Source organism: Catharus ustulatus, chromosome 3, assembly GCF_009819885.2.
Source record: "Catharus ustulatus isolate bCatUst1 chromosome 3, bCatUst1.pri.v2, whole genome shotgun sequence".
NCBI lineage: Eukaryota > Metazoa > Chordata > Aves > Passeriformes > Turdidae > Catharus > Catharus ustulatus.
Genome location: NC_046223.1, coordinates 43,223,984 through 43,240,049, shown reverse-complemented (window position 1 = coordinate 43,240,049; position 16,066 = coordinate 43,223,984).

Here is a 16,066-nt window from a genome sequence, read left to right as displayed (position 1 = left end):
TTTTCTATTCCAAGAACCCTCTCCTGGTATTGGAGATAAAAAGCTTTAGACTCTCATAAGATCCCTTGGTTACCTGACCCAACCAGACACAGACAAGCCTTTACCAATTACCTGACTCATTAAGAACTGGTTAAAAGGCAACTGCTCTGCCCTAGCTCTTTGTGACCAGTGACTGGAGTCAGGGTTAAAATGAGGCTGTGGTGCTGGATGTCTGGGCTGTGTTTGTAGCTGTGAGAGCAAGGGAGGGCAGAGCTGTATTCACACATTTACATGCTATTTAGGGAAAAGTTAAAGCAGAACTAAAACCATTATTCAGCTCCAAGCAGGCTTTAAGGGTAAAATGTAGTTTAGACCTTCAAGCAGCAAGCAGAAAGATGTTTTTTCACTAATGTCCAAAACTATGAAAGTGCAACATTTTTTCCACCAGTGCTGCAATAACCCACTGTGCAAGGCAGGGTTAAATTTTCTCTTTCATCACTAGCCAGTTGCTTGGAGTGCTGCTAATGTCCGAAATAAAATCTGAATGTCTCCCAAGACGGCGAGATTCTCTGGGCCTCTCTTTTCTCTTTGGGTCCCCATCCCACTGGACATGTCATCACATTAAACATGTATTGTTTAAGCTGACTCCGGGGAGAAGCCATGACTGTGTCATGTACTAATGGCCATATTTTTAGGATTACTTACCAGGATTGTACCTTGGCCACAGGCATATTGCTGGAGAGTGTAACGATAGTGAGCAGACTTGCACCTGTCTCTGTAAAATTTTGTTATTAATTTGCTATTTTTTTTTTTACTCTTGATGTGCCTCTGCCCTTCCCTGTTTTATTGTGGGATACTCTAAGGCTTCTTTGATTTCAACTAGTATATATGGAGAGAGAAATAACATTTGCTTACCCCAGATAGGTGTCAAGACCCATAACTCTAGTGAGATGTGGATGCCTCTGAACAGTGCAGACATAATGAAACAATAAAAAATGCCAATAATTAGAGAAACACTGGTGCTGATGCTTAGCATTTCATTATATTAGTTAAACATAAATTTATTTAGACATTGAAGTCAATGGACAACTAAAGTTCTCATCACATTGGTGTAAAGAGACCATTTACTTACATGCCTCACCAGAGATAAAGACTTTAGAGTCTATGTTTCAAAATGCTGGCCTTGGCCACGAGCCAAATTGTGTTATACCTACTTTTTTTCAGCACAGGGAGATTCTGTTGTTAGCTCTGGCTGCAATTATCTACGACTGTTGCTCTGCAACTTGGTGTCCCTACCAAAAAATAGTTTTACAGGAGAGTTGAAGAAATCAGCTATTTTTACTTGGCAAAACAATGGCTGAGAGGGGATGTGACTGCTGAGTGCAAATACATCAAGGAGCAGTAAACCTGAGGGAGGTGAAAAAAACTGTTTAAGCTAAAAAGTAACTTGGCACATGAACAAACAAATGCTAAGTGGCCATGAATAAAATTAGCAAAAGTAGAAGCAGGTTGCCAATGATCCAAACAATGAGGAATGATCTTTCCAAAAGGAGAAACCCAAGCACAATAGTGAAGTATTTTTAGGAAGCAGTTTAACTAGTTCCTGAAAGGGAATAAGGAGATTCAGCTCGATGCTGTGGCTAAAACAGAAGGGTCTGGCATCACTTCCGTGTCAGGTTGATATCTGGGTGAATAATCTCTTTCTCCTGTCTCCTTGCAGTCTATTTTAGATCAACAAAGACTGCAAGTTCAGCAGTAGAAAGCAAATCAAAGAGGTGGCATGGCATGGCTCAGTCAGGTCGCTTTCCTGGAAATACAGGAAGCTGAGAACTTGGTCAATGATGCAGAATGAAACCCTCATTCAGGTCCCTCTTGAGATGCTGGAGGATTGGAGTAATGTCCAAGAGTCACATCAGAAGGCAGCAATTTGTTTTTACCAGTTAATACTTTCCTATTTTCTATATTTAGAAGATATTTAAAGAAAAATACCCCACTTTTCATATATGAAAAAAGGGTGAGATCTCCCAAGCTATCCTCACAAAGCCAGACATTCACTCTGGGAAAGAGATGATCATTCTAACACCTAAATAACTAATCTTTAGTTAAACTAGTGTTGATTATTAAACTGAACAACTGTCTGCAAGCCTTACAAGTGTCTGTAGAACCACTGATCCTTTGACTAGCATGCTGACTTAACTTTCCATCTTTGAAGAGTACTTCCCTTTAACAGATTCCATAATATTGCTGAACTGTTTGTTCTGTTTCCTGAGTTGACTTTTACTTTTTCACTGTCATGGACCTTTAATCACCATATGCTCTTTTGTTACATGCAAAGAAGACATCAACTTCTGTTGTGTCAAAGGAAAAAGAAAAATCAAACACCTTCTAAGTTGAGTTTGACTATTGGTATTTAATGTGACACATCCCTTATTCAGCTGCAGGCAATGGTCCTCCATTCTTTCCAAAATGATGGACCCACCTGCTTGTACTGGTAAAATGATTAGATCTAAAAAGTGAAGGTCAAACTAAAAATAAAAATATATTTTCTAGCTTTTTTCAAAACTGCTAGACAGACTACTAAGTCTCAAATGTCTCATACACTACCATTTACTTTACCATCAATCTTCCAGCTGGACAGTTTATTAATTTTCTCACCAAGAGGTCCCACAAATCATGTTGCCCTTCACTTGAAGATTACACCATGAAAATGCTCTCTGCAACTTGTATATGATGTTGTCACTTTACCTTTTCTTCTGTCCCTTGGCTGAGTGACAGCCCAGTTTTGTATGGACTGATACAAAGTCCAAGTATTCATTCCTTGGAGAAACAAATCTCAATTTCAGATGAAATCTTGTGGAGACAGTCACCCAAGATATTGCTCAGTATTGCCCAGCCACTTTTCTCAGGAAACAAGCAGCAAAGATCCTGGTCTCACCATCATCTTGAGGAAGATCTTTTAATTGTCCTTGTGAGCAGGTGTTGATTAACCTCATTTCCTGGGTGCGGAGTGTGCAGACAGCCTTTGTGTCTTGGGAAGTGATCCATGCACAATTGCCTCACTTCTCAGAACCATTGTCATCAACTATTCCTCTTTGCTGATCCTTTGGAAAGGGGATAATTTTTCCCAGGCTGTTCATTACTGTGAACAAGGGAAGGAGGGGCAGGAGCAACAGCCACAGTTTGACAAATGACCCTTAGTAACAGATTAAACAAATGGTAAAAATTAGCTATGCTACAAACTCCCTTAACTCCCTCTACCTTCACTTCTGCACAAGCGCCTTCCTTCCCACCTGCACTCATATAATGGGGTCAAAGAGATCTTCTCAGGGTCCTTAATTATCAGGAACACATTAATGGAGAGGATGGATGACCAAAGCACACACAGTTAGTCACTGAATATCATTGTAAACCAGGATGGATTCAATGACTAATTGATTCTCCAGCATTGCCCAGGCACCAAAAATGCCCAGAATGGGTAACTCCTTTCACACCAAAAACTGTGCCATGATGATTTTCATCAACAACAAAAACCGGTGTGTGCAGCAGCCAATTGTTAACGTGCCCCACTCAATGGACTCTCACAAACAAAAAGGTGCAGAGTTTATAGAGACCTTTTAGCTCACATCTGGAGTTGAGGAGGCAGTGAGGGTGAGAGCACAATCTGTCATTTTAGGACCACAGGACTGGCCAAAATTGAACTAACACAGCAGCTTCCTTCAAACTCTTCTGGTATCTCCTTGATGAAAACGTTTTAAAACAAGATACCAGAAGAAAAGCATGGTTAAAGATTACGCGGTTTGCAGAGTTTTGTCTACCCCTGAAAAACAAGAAACTCCAAGTAAATATTTACAGTCTGCTCACTAGAAGTTTAGACACAAACCTACTAGAGCTATTTACTGTTTGCTAGTTAGGAGTTTAGACGCACACTAATATCAGCACTCGAGAATTAGTCATTCTTCCTATTCCCATTATGCAATGAATTCAAGGGAAGAGTTTTCTTCTCTGATGTTTGCTGTGGGGAAGGTGTGTTTAACCATGGGGCAGCTTGCCCAGAGACGCAGAGTTCCCACTGAGGAGGTGCCACCTCACCAGCATCCAAAGCAGTGTTGTGTGAACAACCTGGATCTTTCCAAGTGTCTGGCTGTGGCAGAATATCCACATACCCTAGTACATGTCCTTGGTCCCCTTTTTATGGGATTACTTCTCAAAGGTGGCTAAACTGAGAGTGGTTTGACAGCAAGAAACCAGTCAGAAGCCTTCTACATGGGCACCTGCTTTGTTCAAGGCTCTGTTTTCCGTGTCATCTGTGTGTGCACCAAATGCTGTCAGCTGCCTGCTCTCCAGGCTGCTCAGTATCTTCAGAGAAACCAAACCGGAGGCCACAGGTAGGCTCTGTCTGCTTCTGCCCAGAAAGAAGTACCAGCTTGTACTTCACTCCTGCATGTTCACTCACTGCTTCAAATTAACCACTGCCCATTCTGCATGTGTTCACCAGGCACTTATTGGGAAAAAGCCTCTGGGAAACAAAGCTTTATACCATTGAAAAGAGTCTGAAATACAGCTATGAAAACAGTTATCTTTTTTATTTTCCTTGCAACATCATTTATATTTATTTTTAACATGGCAAAAAGCTTCTACAGGAGTCACTCTGTTACAGGGAAAGGAGAAAGAGGAGTGAGATTGAAATGCAACCCAAGCAGGTGAATGTTGCCCTCCCAAATGCTGCTTCCCTTCTTTCCCATTCTCTTCTCCTTTAACATAGCTGGAAAGTTGTTTTCTTAGCACAGCTGGAAAGTGAGTCGATTGTGGTCTCAAGCAGCACACTTTTGGGCAGCCATGAGTTAAGAATTAGTTAATATTAGTTAAAGTAAACAGCACTATTAGTTTTACCTTTCCAAAATGTGATAATAAAACAATAATGTAAGTCACCAATTCCTGGCATTTCTCCAGTATTCTGAAGTTTTGTTATGATTTACTGGATACAACAATGCCAGGCAAATCTATTATCTTTCAGATGGCTGTTTATCTCAAGCCTGGTCTCCAGACCTGGCTTTTTTTTCAAGGCATGCAGCTTTATCTTGAATTCACAGAGATTGACCTGTCTGACTCCTGCTAGAATATGCTATGGTTACTTTCCAAACTATACACAAATATATACATGAAAAAGTAAAAAAGAAGCATATGGTGATGCCAGAATTTTAGTTACATTTTGTGTTGGGGAAAGTTTAAGTTTATTTTACTTTTAATCTCTGTGATGAAATGAAACTAGTGGTATACAATAGCATTAAAACATTGGCAGATATATTGTGTGATAACATTTTGGTCTCTAATTCAACTGACATGAACTCCAGAGTGGATCTCCTTCTCCTCTTGATACCCTTTACAAGTTGTACTTTTACTTTTTGTTTTGTTGGCTTGTTTTTTTGGTTTTGTTTTGCTTTGTTTTAATCTGTAATTTGAACCATTGCATGCAATGAAATGACACATCAGTAAGATTAGCTTCAGGCCCCAGTATATTAAAGGCGGGGTAATTGCAGTGGGCAATTACTTTATATAAGGTGGGGAATTGCAATGTGTGGATCCAGCCCTCATTTAGATCGGTGTTCAGATGTCTAACTGGAAAGGACTCATTGCTAGGTCTCAAAATGTTTATTGGTGACTATTTGTCTTTCAGTCTTTCCATCAGGTCTGCCTACTCAGCTGTTGCGCCCAATAAACCCTGTATGTCCATCACACATTGTGCTTTCATCAAGCACTTTAACACCAGGTTTGCTCTTCAGTTAAAAACATCACCCCAGAATCTACAGCATGGGAGCGCACTGTTTTGGAAGAATATTGCATAGAAAAAGTGAGGTTTTTTGCATTCTATGGTATAATTGCTCTAGATATAAGCATTTCCATAGTTCAATAAAAAAGCTGGTATTAAGTAGGAGAGCTCTTTAAAGACTGAGTTCATTCTATTGTCAGCATATAGCAGTGATGTTTTGTTACTTGTTAAGTATTGATTTACAGAAGATGCACAGAGGAACCTTTGCTGCTTTCAGAACCAAAACAAGACCATGAGAGGACAATAATCCACCTGCTTCTTTGTAATACCTCAGCAAACCTCTTCTCAGAGCAAACCAGCTCTGCCTTTTCATCTCCTTTGATGCACCCAGTGGCACACATAGAGAAAAACCTGTAAAATACAGTAAAACTGCAATTACATTTTTATTTCATGACAACACACTGGTAACTGATGGCATGTCTGGACATGACCACCTCATTGTCTTGCTGTTCACAGTGTAAATGTGGAGCAGGATGCTGGAAGGACATCTACTTTGGGTTTATATTTACAGTGCTAAATTGTCCCAGAGAAGATTCTGTGCTGTCTCCATGTCACACTAACACACAGAAGAACCCTGCTGAGTGTGAATCCAGAATGTGGTTGACAATTTGTTCTTTTTAAGTTCACAGCTGATTTCTTGTCAAGCAGCAAAAGTAAACCCAATGTTGATGAGGTTATAACTTGCTTCTCTCAGGGAGATGTGAAACCATTCTCAGTAGTTTTTAGAAAACAGAGGATCACCCTAGGAATTTGTGGATGACCCATCCCTGAAAGTGTTGTAGGCCAGACTGGGTGGGGCTCTGAGCAACCTGGTCCAGTGAAAGTGTCCCTGTCCACTTAGTGGACTTAGAACCAGATGATCTTTGAGATCCCTCCTAAACAAAATCATTCTGTGATTCTGATTCTGTGATTCATAGCAGTGAGAGGTATAGATAGCACAGAAGCTGACCACAGGTATATCTGCTGCAGATGTTTCTTTTTCCCAGGTCATTCAATGGATCTTCCCTTGAGATCTGACCTGGCCAGAGAAAGAAAGAAATGGTCCACCTACAAGGCACATTACCCAGTCATTTGTTCCACCACTTGTATTTAGGCAGAAATGTAATGGAAAATGTCAATGCCATTGCCTGCTTTGCTCAGCAGGCTCCTCTGGCATGGAAGATACAAGCCATTAGACATCCCAGACCGAGGCTGAAGGCAGTTTCAGCCAGGTCAGGAGCCCTAGAGGCACTTCATCAAGTGTGCTGTCAGGCACAGCAGCTGGCTGGGGCTGAAGACCAACCATTTGCCCTGTGCAGAGAATCACAGAGTTATATACTGGCTTGGGTTGGAAAGGACCTCTAAGATCATCTCATTCTAAATCCCCTGCCGTGGGCAGGGACAGCTTTCCCTAAGCCTGAATATATTCCACTAAAACCAGCAGCAGATTGAAGGCAAAGTATTATAATGGTTGTGGGAAGAAATCATAAAGAGACTGTGTTGACTTTTCCTCTGATGCAGCCTTCCCTCCGCTCCAGAGTCCTAGTGCTAGGACTAGTGTCACAGGCGTGTGGTTTCTGGAGAGCAACAGGACAACATCAATTATCTCCTCTAGAAACAGAAAGGAGCCATAAATGGTGTCTTGACAGAGCTTGCTCTAAGGCTCTGCTAGCGGACTCTAAATCTGCAGGAAAATGCAAATACTTACCAGGCAATTAGGTTGGAGTTAAAAGTTTCCCTCTGTTGTCTTTGCAAAGATAATTTTCTCTAGTTTTCAATGAAGCTTCTGTTAGCAACCTAGCAGCTTCCTGGCTTGCCTGTTAGATGCAAATATCTGCCCCTGAGCTCCTGTCTGATGCCCAGTTTGAGGATCATGCTGCTATGTGCCTTTGCAAGACATCTGACCCAGATTTGCAGTCTTGTCTAGCTGTGAATGCTCATACCTAGTCACAAGGTTTGGGGGGCATTCCTGCTTTTTTTCCTTGAGGGTCATTGAAATCTGACCTGTTTGCCCACAAAAGATACCCCTCGCTGAGCTGAATTGGTTGTGTCCTGGTCTATTTTAAAAAATTTTAAATAGTGAATCTCCAAGCCAGTCAACATCATCTGGGAACGGCTGTAAACACCAACATTTTTTAATTATATGCACACATAGTAGTGAACAAAGATTTGTCAGTGATCCTCCCGTTGGCACATCTCTGCTCAAAAGAAACGTCTGTCTTTTAACCATACCCCTCTAAGCCTTTCTTTTATGAGGCATCCTGTTATGCAAGACCTTGGCTGCGATCCAAACCATATTGGGCCCCTTTTAAGCATCCCTTTTACAACCTATCCTTTACAGTAACACACCAGTCCCTTGTTTCCCAACAACAACTTTCTGTACAGAAAGCTTTCAGCCCCAAAGAAGCCTTTAGACCCAGCAGTTGTGTGATTTTCACCATAAATAACAGCTCTTATTAAACAGCAGCATTAATCTATAAAGGCATTATTCCAAAAACTAGCAGCTTTTCAGAATTTGCTGAGAATGTCACAAGAACAGTAACACATAGAAAATCCCTTGCATTTAATTAGTGTTGCATTTCTTTGGGGTTGTAATGCTCAGTGCTGTTAAGGAACTGTCTCTCAGTCGTCACTTTGATTGACCAAGAGCACACGGTGTATATACGGTGGATCTCCTGCTCCTCAGAGAAATTCTCCTGAACTAATCACTGAGCCTGTTATGGGCTTATCTCACAATGACTTAAGAACTGAGAATGAGGAGATCTCGATATCCTGTTACACACCCTCCTTGCGTTACCATCTGGTTAACAAGACCCTGCCAGGGAAATAATTCATCTATCTGTAGGTCTCGATGAAGAAGGCAAAGAGAATGAATTTCTGAATGAAATTCAAAAGCAGGTTGTTACCTAGGATATGGAAGAAATAATGAAAAAAAAGAAGGCACCATGAAGCCTCAAATCTCTTGCTGTAGATTGCCATGTAAAATTTAGCACCTTAGTTAAGATAATTTTCTGTCCTGTAAACAGACCTGTTAATTACAGAGCTGTCCATCTCTAAATAGTGTGAATGTGTTTTAAACTCGTAATATTTTGGTCTCAATTTTTTCATGCAGTAATAGGTACATATAGATGCTTTCCAATGGAAATTACAGCTGCTGTCTTGTAAAATTATGACTCAGGCTTGGAGGAAAGGTATTTTGACAGGAGTGTAAAATACCACTGGATTTTTTTATTATGATTAAATATAAAGCTCAGAAAAGCATATTTTATGTCTGGATTGGCAAATTTTCAGGTCGATTTGAAAGCTGAATTACAACACCTAATTGAGAAATTGCTTATTGAACCATACTAGCCACAGTCCCTAGTGAAAATTTGAAGGTGTCTGTGTTTAGAGACTGGGAAGTAAACCACAATGGCTTACTAATAGCAAATATGTTACAGCAACAAGCACAATTGTAATCTGCTACCATGTCTTCAATCCTGTCACGCAAAAAAATAAAATCGTTTGCTCTGACTTTTTTGAATTATTATTATTATTGCTGCTGTAATTAAGAGATGACAGGTTTTATGGGAAAGAAGAATCAAAATTAAACCTGACCTTCCTGCTGCATACATGGACACCTACAGAAGTAGGCTATGAATTACATTGATGCATATATGCCTTTCACAGAATCACAGAATGGGTCAGGCTGGCAGGGACCACAGGGGCTCATCTGGTTGAAGCTCCCTGCTCAAGCAGGGTCATCCCAGAGCAGCTGGCACAGGATTGTGTCCAGATGGTTCTGGAGTATCTCCAGTGAGGGAGACTCCACAGCTCTCAGGACAACCTGCTCCAGTGCTCGGTCACCCGCACAGTGAAGTTCTTCCTCATATCCAGGTGGAACTTCCTGCGCATCAGTATCTGCCTCTTGCCCTATTGCTTGGCACCACCGAGAAGATTCCGGCTGAATGCTCTTCACACCCACCCTTTAGCTGTTAGTACACATTGATGAGGTCCCTCTCAGTCATCTCTTCTTGAGGCTGAACCGGCCAAATCTCTCAGTTTTTCCTCTGCAGAAGCCCAGAAAATAATGTGCATTTATGTGTATGTATCAAACACTGATGGTCAGATTGCTGTGGAGCCAACCAAGGACTGCTGGTACTAACAACCAAGAGTTGTTGGTAATAGGCAAGGACAGTTGGTATTAACAGGCTGAGAAAGAGCATTTCTACCAACCCTGACCACCTTTCTCTATTCATTCCAAGTGGTCTGACTCTGCTTCCTCTCCTGTGTATTTCCTACTTATGCCTAAGTAATGACTTTGTTGTGCCTTCAGTATCCTCCAGAGCAGAATATCTCTTAGTTTTGCTTTTCCCCACTGAACTTAAAGCCTGGTCTCGCCACACACTGGGCCAAGTGCAGCTAGTGAAGAAGAACCTCCACTGTTTTTTAAAATGCATACCTTGCTGGTAAATCCAGCTGGGATCACTAATCCGCTTTTGGGATAACCTCAGAAAAGTGAGACCCACAGATCTCGGTAATGAGAAAAACTAGGCACTGCTTCTAATGCATTGCAGAACTTCCGTGGCAGTCCTTTCCAGACTTAACAACAATGTGAAGTTTCATTCATTTGTGAGGCTAGCCCGGTCAGGCTAATGCATTTGGAGAGAATTTAAGTTATATTATTAAATATATTTTTGGAAGAGAGTGGGAATAGGAACAAGGGAAGGGCATTTTCCCCATTAGTTCTTCACCTGAAGCTATCATTGTGCAAACATGATTGGAAACAAAACAAGAATAAATGAGTACATGACTTCAGCAGGGCCTTAATTCATTTGCTGTCAGGTATTAATTTAAACCGCAACTAAAACAATGGGCTGTTGGGCGCCATTGGTGCAGCTGAAAGCCTGGTGCACATGACTTTTCCACTGGAATGCTTTCAAGGTCTTTTTCCTCTTCCTATCCTAGCTGTGAAACCTTTATGCAAACGGTCTTAGTCACAATTAGATTACATCAAAGAATGTTTGTCTTGGTTTCAAGCCTGCTTGGGCTAAAACCAAGATAAATTGCAAATTGGCTAAAACCACCAACAAACACCCACTTTCTCTGGTCATTACAGATGAGGAATGTACAGTGCCTTTAGGTCTTATATTTCCACCGCCCTATCCTGTCCTTAGTCAGCAATTTGTTAGGTAATTGGAAAACAAAGTTCAATAGACTGTCTCAGAGTGGGTGGGGATTTTTTCTTTCCCCTTTTGGCTTTTGTGCGTCACAGAGTACAGTAATTTCACGAATACAAGCCGCACCAATTTGACTAAGATTTTGCTCCTAAACCGGAAATGCGGCTAATAATCAGGAGCGGCTAATACAACCTCAGAAGTGCCTGCCAGAGTGCTGAGCCGAGCAGCTGCAAAGTCGGCATTTTGCGATTGTTACAAATCGCTACTTTGTTGCACCGCGGGTGGAGCCTGGCTCCGTGTAGGCAGAACGGGGGGCGGGGAGAGAGGCGGGAGAGCTCTCTTTCCTCCTCTGCCACAGCCCAGGGGAGAGACGGGGGGGGGGGCCCGGCGCCGCCATTGCTGCAGCTCGGGGAGGAGAGGGGGGACCCGGGCCGGCCCTACCGCGGCCGGGGGAGGGGGGGGGGGGACCCGGGCCGCCCCTACCGCGGCCCGGGGAGGAGAGGGGGGACCCGGGCCGCCCCTACCGCGGCCCGGGGAGGAGAGGGGGGACCCGGGCCGCCCCTACCGCGGCCCGGGGAGGAGGGGGAAGCCGGCGCCGCCATTGCTGCGGTCCGGGGAGGGGGGGGGGAAGCCGGCGCCGCCATTGCTGCGGCCCAGGGAGGGGGGGGGAAGCGCGCGCCGCCATTGCTGTGGCCCGGGGAGGGGGGGGGAAGCCGGCGCCGCCATTGCTGCGGCCCGGGGAGCCGACGGGAGCCCCGCGCAGCCATTGCCGCGGCTCGGGGAGCCAACGGGAGCCCCGCGCAGCCATTGCCGCGGCTCGGGGAGCCGACGGGGTGCTTTGTCCCCGCCCGCCGCCGCCGCGGCAGGAGCGGGGAAACTCCGTCCCTGCCCGCCGCCGGCGCCACGGGCGCGGGAAAGCTCCGTCCCCGCCCGCCGCCGCTGCCGTAGGAGCAGGGGAAGCTCCGTCCCTGCCTGCCACCGCGGGGCAGCGCCGACCCGGGGTGACCGAGCCCAGGGGCAGCGGCGGCCGGCCCCGAGCTGCAGCACCGTGCTGGACCACCTGGCCCCGTCAGCGGCCCCTAGCGGGCCGAGCCTGCACAGCCTTAGCTCAGCCAGTAAACCCCGCCCTCCCGCCGTTCTGTTAATAATTGCACGCGGGTCCTCGCTGCGAACGACAGAGCGGCTTATATTCGTGTGCGGCTTATCTATGGACAAAAACCAAAATATTTGCCAACACCCAGAGATGCGGCTTATAGTCAGTGCGGCTTGTATTCGTGAATTTACTGTACTTACAAAAGAATGAACTCACAACCTGACCTGTGTAAAAGCAGGCACACGTGAACACAAAGAGAGGAGGCAACCCTCAGTTCATAATCCTCAGAGACAAGTAAAACTTAACATGACAAATGGCAAGGCAAGGCAACATTTTTCTGTCTTGTCCTCTCCCTCCACAGTGACAACTGAGGAAAATAAAGAGATCAAGCCAATCAAGCTTGTCTTCCTCTATCGTTAATGTAAATCTGCTGTCCTCAAAATTGTCTGTAAAACTTGTAGCCGGGGGTCATTTTGGGAGCCACTTAAACAGAGGTGCCTCTGGATGAACACTCCAGGACATGGCACAGCAAAGCAGTGGGAGCAGAGTTAAACACCCTGCAAACAGCCAAGGAGGGATTTGAAGAACTGCTTTACATAACTCAAGTGTTTTCCTCGGGTCTTGCCCTGAGATAGGTAGTGAAAGTGGGAGCCATGTGAGTCTGACCTCCATAGACATGGGAGGCATGGAAATGCCTTGTTTACACCAAGACTGACTTTTCATTTCATGGAAATGAAAAGTCACTGCTGGTGTGAATAAAGGTTTTGTCTCTGGTAGCTCAGGGGGCTGTGAGATCTCATCACCTCAGGGCTGTGATGCTCAGTACCATGCCATTTTTGTTACTTAGGTTTTAAATCAGTGTATCTCAGTAGACACCTATGGATTTATTCTGGACTTATACCATCATCTTTTAATAGAGGTGGACAGAAAAAAAAAAGAAAAAGAAAAACAGTTAAAGTACAAAAATACTCCTGTCTCAATATTCACCATGAGAAATATTTACTCCTTGACATTTGCATTGGCCAGCCAGTCCAAAATATATTTTCTCAGAAAACAATTCCATGAAGGTAGTACATTTTCAGGGACATTTTTTTCAGATTCTTTCCCTTAAGTATTCCTGCCAAGGCTGAAGGTGGCTGTTAATGCCATGCTGAAATCTCTGTTATTTAATCACAGGATGGCATATAGGTTATGGAGAAAATTTGAACAGCTGAAAGTTCAGGATGTCAGCAGTTTCAGCTATGTGCTGCCACATGCAGATGATTAATGTACTCTTCTGGGATGCAGAATAACTGCAGTCATCTCTTAGTCCAAACTGCATGAAAAAAATGTGGTTGGTGGTCAGCTTCCCAGGTACCTGCAATTGTCTGCTTCCTCACCTTCCCTTTCCAAGCATTCTTCACCTCAGCTCCATGTCCTTCACTGCAGAAATTCCTCTGGGCTTTGATTTTTCACACACTACCATTCTTTAAATAGCAACAAGATTATTTTAAAAACAACCAAATCCTGTACAGTCAGAGCAGAGATATGAAGAATGGTGCCTAAGATAGGATGGAAACTACAGTTGTAAACATGAAATAAAGAGACACAGCTTTTAGTAAATAAATGTGCTACTACACTTTATTGTGCATGAAAAGTAACTCATACTCTAAATATCATGTTGGACATTTCATGGTTAATTTTTACTAAGAAGTTTTGGTTTACAAGGTGAAGTGATGCTGAGTCCAGAGATACAGAATGTGGCGCACCCTGCTCCCAGAATTACTTTGCTGATATTGGCATATAGCATGATCTGGTCTGGAACAGTGACAAGAACTTCAAGTTTTCATTTTCATAGCCACTGAAGCTGTCATCAGAGACCAATCAAAAATCCAGTATGTCAAAAAAATTCCCCAAACCACTTCATGAGCAAGCCCATGAAATATAAAGTCATCAGATTGACTAGACATATGAGTAATTTACAATGAACTAATCTATATTGTCCCATTCAGAACTACTGCTCAATATGCAGCACAAAATGTCCTGGTGTCCTGGCCATCTCCAGCTGTATAAGGGACACAGTAGCAAAAAAAAGTAGTAGTGCCCAAATCTCAACTAGGAAAGAGTCATTGGGTGGGATTGGTGCTGCACTGGGGCTGGGAGAATGTCCCCCAGGTATGAGAACACAGACGTGGTCTGCAATATAATTAATACACTACTTGATAGTGATATGGAAGTGTAAGCTGATAGACAACCAATCCCACTGCACTATTTTTTGACAGAAGAAAATATTTTAAAGTTAATTCAATGACTTCCACAGATTTTTAATGCCCTCATGATTTACTAGCCATGCAGGCATTTTCTCCAAAGCTTTGAAGTATTAAAAAAATGAAAGTATCACTCTAAAAAATACAATTAACCTATAAGAATGACACTTTTGGTATTATGAAATGTTCTGTTTCTGGGGAGGTTGGCAAACGCTCCTTTGATGCTTTGATAATGAAGTAGAAATTTATATTTTCAAAAAGTATGGGTGGTTTGGGGTGAATTGTGTCTGTGTGTTAAATTAGTGTCTGATTTCAGGCCTGATTTACAGAAATGCTGAGAAATGCATCTTTGGAAAACAAGCCATCTAACACTGCTGAAAATCTCAGTGAGAGTTCAGATCCAGACACAGTTACAAATTTCAGGAGTGATTAAGTCACTGGTGGTCTGGTTTTCATCCCTTACAATTATTGTGATGACTTATGAGGTTGGGATCTGTTTTCAGATTTCCCGAAAGCATGTGACAGTTCTGATCTGGCATATTCTAGGGTCAAGTGCCCATTTAAATTACTGACTTGACTGAAAAGCATGGATTAAAATAACATACTACTTTTGCAGAAAAAGGCATTGGCAAGCTACTGCAACCTACATACATGAGCAATTGCCAACCAGCAAATGTTTTCAAACTCACTGACAAGGCAGTCTGAAGGATTGCTTATGACCATTTAGTAAGAAACTTTAGAGAGCTCTCCAGGGTGAAAAGTTTTCACATTATTGCATTGGACATGCAGCTCCTGTTGTACATGTGTTTCCTGATGCCAGTGTGCCATTAAGTGATTTTATGGCCATAACAAGGGCCTGGTGGACAAAGGTTTTATGGTTCTCTGCTTTGCACTGCCCTCACTAACCTTCCACATGCCAATAGCAGGGTCTGCCTTCCCATCCCATGTCTGCAGCACACAGCAGTCCTCTTCTGTGATCATACAGTTATTCAGGGGGCAAGACAAACAAATGCAGGTCTGGTATGAACTAATGTTATCAAATGCTGATAAATGGATCTCATCTGACAGAGCAGCTTGGCTCAGGTGACTTACAGCATTCCCCATTCTGGAGCTGTTCAGCCAGCCTGGTTTAGGCTGGTTGGTCAGAGGCAGGTGGTGGTGGTTCGGTATCAGCTGGTTAAGGGGTTTCTGGATGTTGCTCTTGCCTGGAAATGCCTTGATGGGCTTATCTCCTTGTCCTCTCTTGAGGCAGTAGTCCAAAGCTCACTCACTTCTGAGGTTGACATCAAGGTGTTACGTTACATACATAAACCTGAGTTCTTTGGAGTATTTTTGTGTTAAGATTCCTAACTCTAGGATGTCCCTGACTGCAGAAACAGAACCAATTTCAGTAAGAGATGGATATACTCAGTGAAACAAAGGAAACAAAACATATCTAGTGAATAGAGAACACATCATATCAAAGGCATAAGCCAGGAAAAGAATTCTGTTCAAACAGTTGAACCAGAAAATTTCTGAAACGTTGTACCTTTAGTGTACCTGATTTCTCGGTCCTCATGACAGAGACCCAGAAACCAACTAGATCTTCCAAGGAAGAAATGTTGTCATGGATTAAGTTTTGAGGGAAGAATTTTTAGTAGACTTGAAAATGAAGTTCAGAGTACCAAAATGCATCCAAATTTAAGTATGGGACAGAGTCAGTGAGCTACAGAGAGCTCCTGAGAAATGAGCAGTGATTTGGTGCTTGATTTGAGGGCATTGTGGAAGAACTTGGCATTATTTA